Raw genomic sequence first — 6,003 nt, 5'->3', positions numbered from 1 at the left:
CAGGAAACTGAATTAAAGATTTACCTAAGAATGTGGCACACCAAATCCTTATTTCAACTTCAGCCTGTTTCTGCTGAAATTTGTTTTTATCCAGAGTGCCTTTTCCTCAGCATGCTATGGAGCCCACAGAGCATTGTGCATGCTTGTATATTTCTGGGGACAATAGGCAAATGTGTGCATATGACACATATTGTGGGATTTGTGAGCACTGGCATGTTTTTGTGTGTGGAGATGGCTGGGAAGCTGAGAGTTTTCTATAGTTATTGACATGATATGTGGTCCCTGACAACAGCATCTAACCTGAACACAGAGCTCCACAGAGAAATTCAGAATTATCATCACCCCTCTATTTCAGAGAGGGAGCATCGAAAAATAAACTAACGTCTGAGGGTCACCCAGTGAGCATGCAAATGCAGAGTGGTGGAAAATCCAGTCACAGGGCAGCAAGTGCTTCCCACAGATCATGGAGATGCCCAGGAGGTGGTGGAGTCACTGTCCCTGGAGGTGTTTAAGAAGAGGGTAGATGTGGCACTGAGGGACGTGGTTAGTGAGCATGGTGGTGATAGTTTGATGGTTGGACTAGATGATCTTAGAGGTCTTTCCAGCCTTCGAGATTCTATGCTTCTATGCTTCTATGATTTTATGATTCTAAGTATAGATATAGCAAGTCTATAGGTTCTACAGTACATAAAAACCAACCCCCAAATATGCTGAAAAACACATATTGTGTAATTACTAGCACCTCCTGCAGCCAATGAAAAAGTATAGAAGTAGATGAACAAAGCAGTGTGACTGGGAGCCCCTTGGGTGCATAGTGTGAGGACTGGGACTTGTGGGCAGGCAGAAAGAAGTACTTGAAGTGAAAAAGAAGAACTCACGTGTGGTTTGAGCTGGAGGTTTGGATGACTTCACTGCTCGCTGATTGTTTTCAGTGAAGACACACACAATCTAGCAACTGTTGTTCAATGTAAAGACAAAAACTGCCTGGGCTTATGTGGATGTATGTGAATTCAAAATATAAGTGGATGTATGTGAGTTCGAAATGTGTCTAACTCACATTCAGAGCTCAGACTCATATGTACCCAAAATGAAGAAGGTCCAACTTACAAAGAATGTGAACTTTCAGAAAGTCTTTTTTCTACATTTCTACATGTAATTTCTACATTTGTACATCTTTAAAAATTAGAGATTATGTTGAACTGCAAATGAAATTAGTATTTGCTCCAAGCTAGGGGAAATCTGGGCCCAGGTTTTGCAAATCCCTACAAGCTATTTAAGAATATAGTGGAAATGCTAGTCCCAACCTCTAAGCTGATCTAAATCTGATGTAAATTCATGCATTTTACATCTTCTTCAACTACTGATGTGGCCGAGGGATAATCTCCTGTTAGGTACAAACTTCTCCTCACTGCCGCTTGGGAAACTAACATCACTTAGTCTTATGTAATCCAAAACATGTTTCATCAGGCAGGTGAACACGGTGCTGAGAGTTCAGCAGCAGTTTACCTTTGGAGGAGGAGGAACCATTCATTATGTCTCGCAGTCCCAGAGATAGGCCCTGCTGAAAGATGTCTCCAATTATGCCTAAGCATTACTCTGAGATGAGCCAAAAGGTTTGAAGGTATGGCTGAGGCTGTGACAAGCCAAACATTTGTCTTAGCCCCGAGAGGCAAAAACATCATCTGATCTTTGGAATGGAGCATGCAGCAGAACATGGGAAGTGTACAGTGTGCCATGCGTGCGGGTGTGCACAAGCACACATAAGTGCAGGCAGGTAAGGTCACGGTGACCTCCAGGAAGCGGTGCCAGACGCTTTTCAGTACTTTGGCTCTGTCCCGACTTCTTTCTCATTCACGGGCACGGAGCCGAGACAGAGCCAGGTTTTCAGCTGCAGCCAGACTTTATGCTTCATTACTTTGCCCACCTCTGCACAGGATATAGCATTTTTAACATTAACAGTTAGCATTATAAGCTCTCATAAATTATCCTGGGCCTCTGCTGCTGAAAATATGTTCCAGTGCATGGCCCGTCCATCCCTCTGCCTGTGAGGTGTGTGGGATGCCGGCTTTGTGAACCATGGCTGTTTCCCCACTGCAGCCTCCACTTGGTCACTGTTCAGAGCCTTTGAACTGGGTCCAGTGAATGTTTACCTCGTGCTAATGTAGATTTCCCACGTGATGCACTGGGATAACGTGAAACCTGCTCAACTTGAGCAGCTCATTTTGTGCTCCAAATGGAAATCTGGAGGATGGGAGCAAGTGCTTCTCTGGCCAAAGAAAGAGCAAACTCAGCTGAAGAAGAGCCATCGCTGGGCATGCCAAAGGGTAATAAACACATTCTTTTTTAGGAGGAGAAAGGGAAGGGTAAGGAGCAGGTCTAGAGTGTGCAAGTAGTTTAAAGTCACTGCTGAGCTAACACCCACGCAAATGAGTGCTAGAGCACGCCAAAGGCTACCCTTCATTTTACAGCCAATTAGCATGCAAGCTGCTACACATCCCTGCAGGACCAGATTCTCTGCTTCAGCCACAGCCACCAACGAAGGATGACACATGAAGTGCTGTACCTCAGAAGCATCCTCAGGAGATTTTATGACTCAATGCATGTGTCTTTGAGTTAAAGCTGATTTCTTCCTCTTATCCTTTTTTCCTCAGGACCAGAACCATCACCACCTTCCCCTTCGGTCACTGATGCTCAGTCACACAGAGGTGCTGCCCTGCCCTAGGATTTTACCATGCACAGGAAGGCTAATGACGTCAAACACTAAGTAAGTGAACACTAGAAAAAATGTCATTCTCTTCTGTTATAGTGGAGACAGGGTGCTTTTGGCTGCTTCTGAGCTTTAACTAGATCTAGGGAAGTTCACAGTAGCAAGAAGAAACTAAGTGTCTTTGAAAGACTGATTTTCCCCCAGAAGCTTACAAAAGGAGTAAAGGACACACTGAGCAATAGTGTCCCAGGCTTTGAGGTGAAGAACTGATCCTCAAGCTCATTCTGCTGAAGGAATTTCCTGCTCAGTAATACAGAAGGACACATAAGGGCTGCAGAGATGATGTGAAGATACATGACTGCTTGCTGGGAGCTTCCAAGTTAGTTGTGGGAAGGATCATATAAAGCCTGCCATTTGGAGGAACAGGCAATGGGTTGATGGGTTGGTGGTTATACTAGATTATCTTAGTGGTCTTTTCCAACCTTAATGATTTTATGATTCTCTGATTCTACAAAAAGTATGAGCAGAGCATGTGAATGAGAAGAAACTCAGGGTGGAGTTGTCCCACAGAGGGATGCACAGAGTATACCTGGAAAAAAAAAAGCTCAGGGCTGCAAGAAAAGGTGCATGAGTAACCAGCTTAAAAGGGTGTGTCGGATAATCAGAACCTCTGAAGTGTAGGCCCTGTCTGCCATTTACAAGAAAGAAAAGCTGTCAAGGAATCAATGGACTATTTCCTACGTGAGCTCCAGTGAGAATAGCTTGCCTCTTCACAATGAGAAAAAGAAAAATAGCACCCTGAACTTCTACCTCTTACACTGCTACTTCTCCCAAGCTGTTTTCAGTTTCAGTCCTCAAGACTATAACAGCACTTTGCACTCAAGGCTTTAATTAAAAACTAGAGACAAACAGCCTCCACATCAGTTACAGGCATTTGACATTCGCAACAGACTTTGGTTTTCATCATATGACATGCTTTTGTAACCAGCTCAGTTAACGTTTTAATTTTAAAATGTAGTTAACACTTCGAGGAGTGCTGCTCCTTTTCAAATGCTGGAATGCATACATAACCTCAGGGGGTTGTATTTGTATTTATTTTGACCAGCACTGCACAAAAAATCCTCTGGTGCATAAATTGCTTCTTTTTCCTTGGGGAACAGAACACAGGGAAAAATATGCTAGCAAGTCATACACCGGAGTGTCAAGGACATCCCCTGGGAAGCCAGCAGAAGAAGTAGGGAACTGGGGAGTGATGACGGTAGAGAGTAATAAGTGAGAGGTGCTGGGGTTCCAGGATATGAAAAGCAAAGCTTTTGGAAAGGAGAATCAGTCTGCATGTGATTGCTAGTGATGGGCTCAGAGGACAGGTCCTATGTTTTTCACCTCTTTAAGGCTGCTAGCTGTATTTTTGGCACTGGCCACTTGCTCAGGAGAGATCCCAACTTTGCATGCTTAGCACTTTGTTTGGCAGCCACTACCTCAAGTGCATGCTGAGGGTATGTGTTGAATAGCTGGATTTCTTGTTCCTTTTGAAAGCAGCGATATACAGCAGCTATAACTAGTGCCCTGGCCATCTCTGTGAGAGTTAACTACCTCAGAAATGGGGGGAAAATAACCTCCTCCACATGGAATATGCTGCCTTGGAGAGACAAAAGACTTCATTAAAACCAGACTCACCAGAGCTTTCTTTAAAAATTTTATAGCTGTTCAAATGTAAAACATATTTAACAATGGCTCTTTTGCAATGTTATAAGCTTATTTATTAGACTACGTGTGTTCATAAATCATCCTTTTATCCTCCTTTTTATTTTTCCAAATTAACACATTTTCGGTAAAAGAGATTACAAGAGAGATGATGAAGTGCTAGATTCTATCTCCTGCATCTTTTGTGCTCCTAAAGAAAAATCATAAAAAAAAGAATGGGGCAAACACCACAAAGCTTTGCTGATGGTAGTGATCAGAAAGGGTAATAAGGCTGCCTTGTCTGTGCTCATACTCCTTTCCTCATCCTTTTTTGGCCAATATTCCAGAAAATAAGCTATGCTATTATGTATGCATATAGTGTACTGTGGATGTGGTTCTCCTTGTTGAGCTTCTCCCTCTGCGCAGTTACTTGTGGAAGCCTAGATGCTGCAGGCAACGTCAGATAATAGGACTGAGAAACATTTTCCATGACAAAACTCAAGATTTCTGTCAATTGTAACTTAGTCACATTCTAGAAACAAGTGCCCTAGACTTCATGGTTTTCCGGTAGCAAATGCAGAGAACTACAGTATCTTTAATCATTCTGTCAGCCACACAGTCCAAATGGCACGCTGCTAATGAGAGAGGAAATCCAGTCCTGAGAGAAAACTCATTTTGCACATCTTTTGATCAGTGACCATTGGCAGAGAGATAAGTGCAACCTAATCTATGACTGGTGGCTGAACACATCTGAGAACCAATTAAAGGATTTGGTAGCCTCCGTGGGTTAAAAATCCCCCTTCTAGCTTGAAGCAGTGATGAGAGGTATCCATGCTGGGAAGTATCTTAATGCAAGTCTCAGTGGGAGTGGCATCCCACTGCGGAGCAAGGCCAGAAGTTTCCTCCACACTGTGGCTGTGGTATCCATTAGGTTGGTATACACTGCTTTTTGGAGAGGGTTTCCTCTCCCACCAACAATACACGGAGGACTGGCTTCCTAACCTGGTGCTCCAAAGAGGTGCCCAAGTTAGATCAGTTGGCTCTACACCATCAGGACCTTAAATCTAGGAAGTAGGGATAGTGCAGCTTTTCAGACTTTCCATCCCAAAGTCCTGCTGGTAGCAAGGAGTCAAGCAAGGCTGGAAGAAATCTCAACCTTCCACCTCCTGCACAAGCAGCTACACCTAGAGGATAACTTTTGCCACAGCTGAACTCAGCACAGCTTATTTTGACACGCCTGGGGAACTGCCCAAAATTACGTTTTCTAACATTCACATTTTTTAAGCTACTTCTACCAAGGACCTTGCTGGTTGCTGGCATGGTGTCCAAAAATGAGAACTTAGGTGAGACCCAGTCAGTTAGCAGGAGCCAGTGTACTGCTGGGAAATGTTGGTGGTACCTCCTAAAAGTGCATGTCCTAATATGAGCCTAAAGCATAACTGTTTTAGTGGGACAACTTCAGTACGGACTATATGTCCTGTAAAATTCTGACAGCAAACAAGCATTTTTAATGGAGCCATACAGGCAGTTTTGTCACTCAGTGGAGCGATTTGATGATCAATATCTCTGGCCGCTGATTCACATTCCTTTCGTCTGTAAATAATCAAGGCTAC

General features: G+C 43.6%; 1 long non-coding RNA gene across 2 annotated transcripts in view; it reads left to right on the top strand.

Annotated features, from left to right (window-relative positions):
- LOC110402710 overlaps positions 2,192-6,003 on the top strand; it is a 149,533-nt gene continuing 145,721 nt past the window's right edge. For both annotated transcript variants that reach the window (XR_002441255.1, XR_002441256.1), the window contains exons 1-2: positions 2,192-2,324; positions 2,652-2,764. This is a non-coding gene — a long non-coding RNA (uncharacterized LOC110402710). The remainder of the gene's footprint in view (positions 2,325-2,651; positions 2,765-6,003) is intronic.

This window comes from Numida meleagris, chromosome 1 (genome assembly GCF_002078875.1).
Source record: "Numida meleagris isolate 19003 breed g44 Domestic line chromosome 1, NumMel1.0, whole genome shotgun sequence".
In the NCBI taxonomy this organism is placed as follows: Eukaryota; Metazoa; Chordata; class Aves; order Galliformes; family Numididae; genus Numida; species Numida meleagris.
This window is presented reverse-complemented; position numbering and strand designations above follow the sequence as displayed.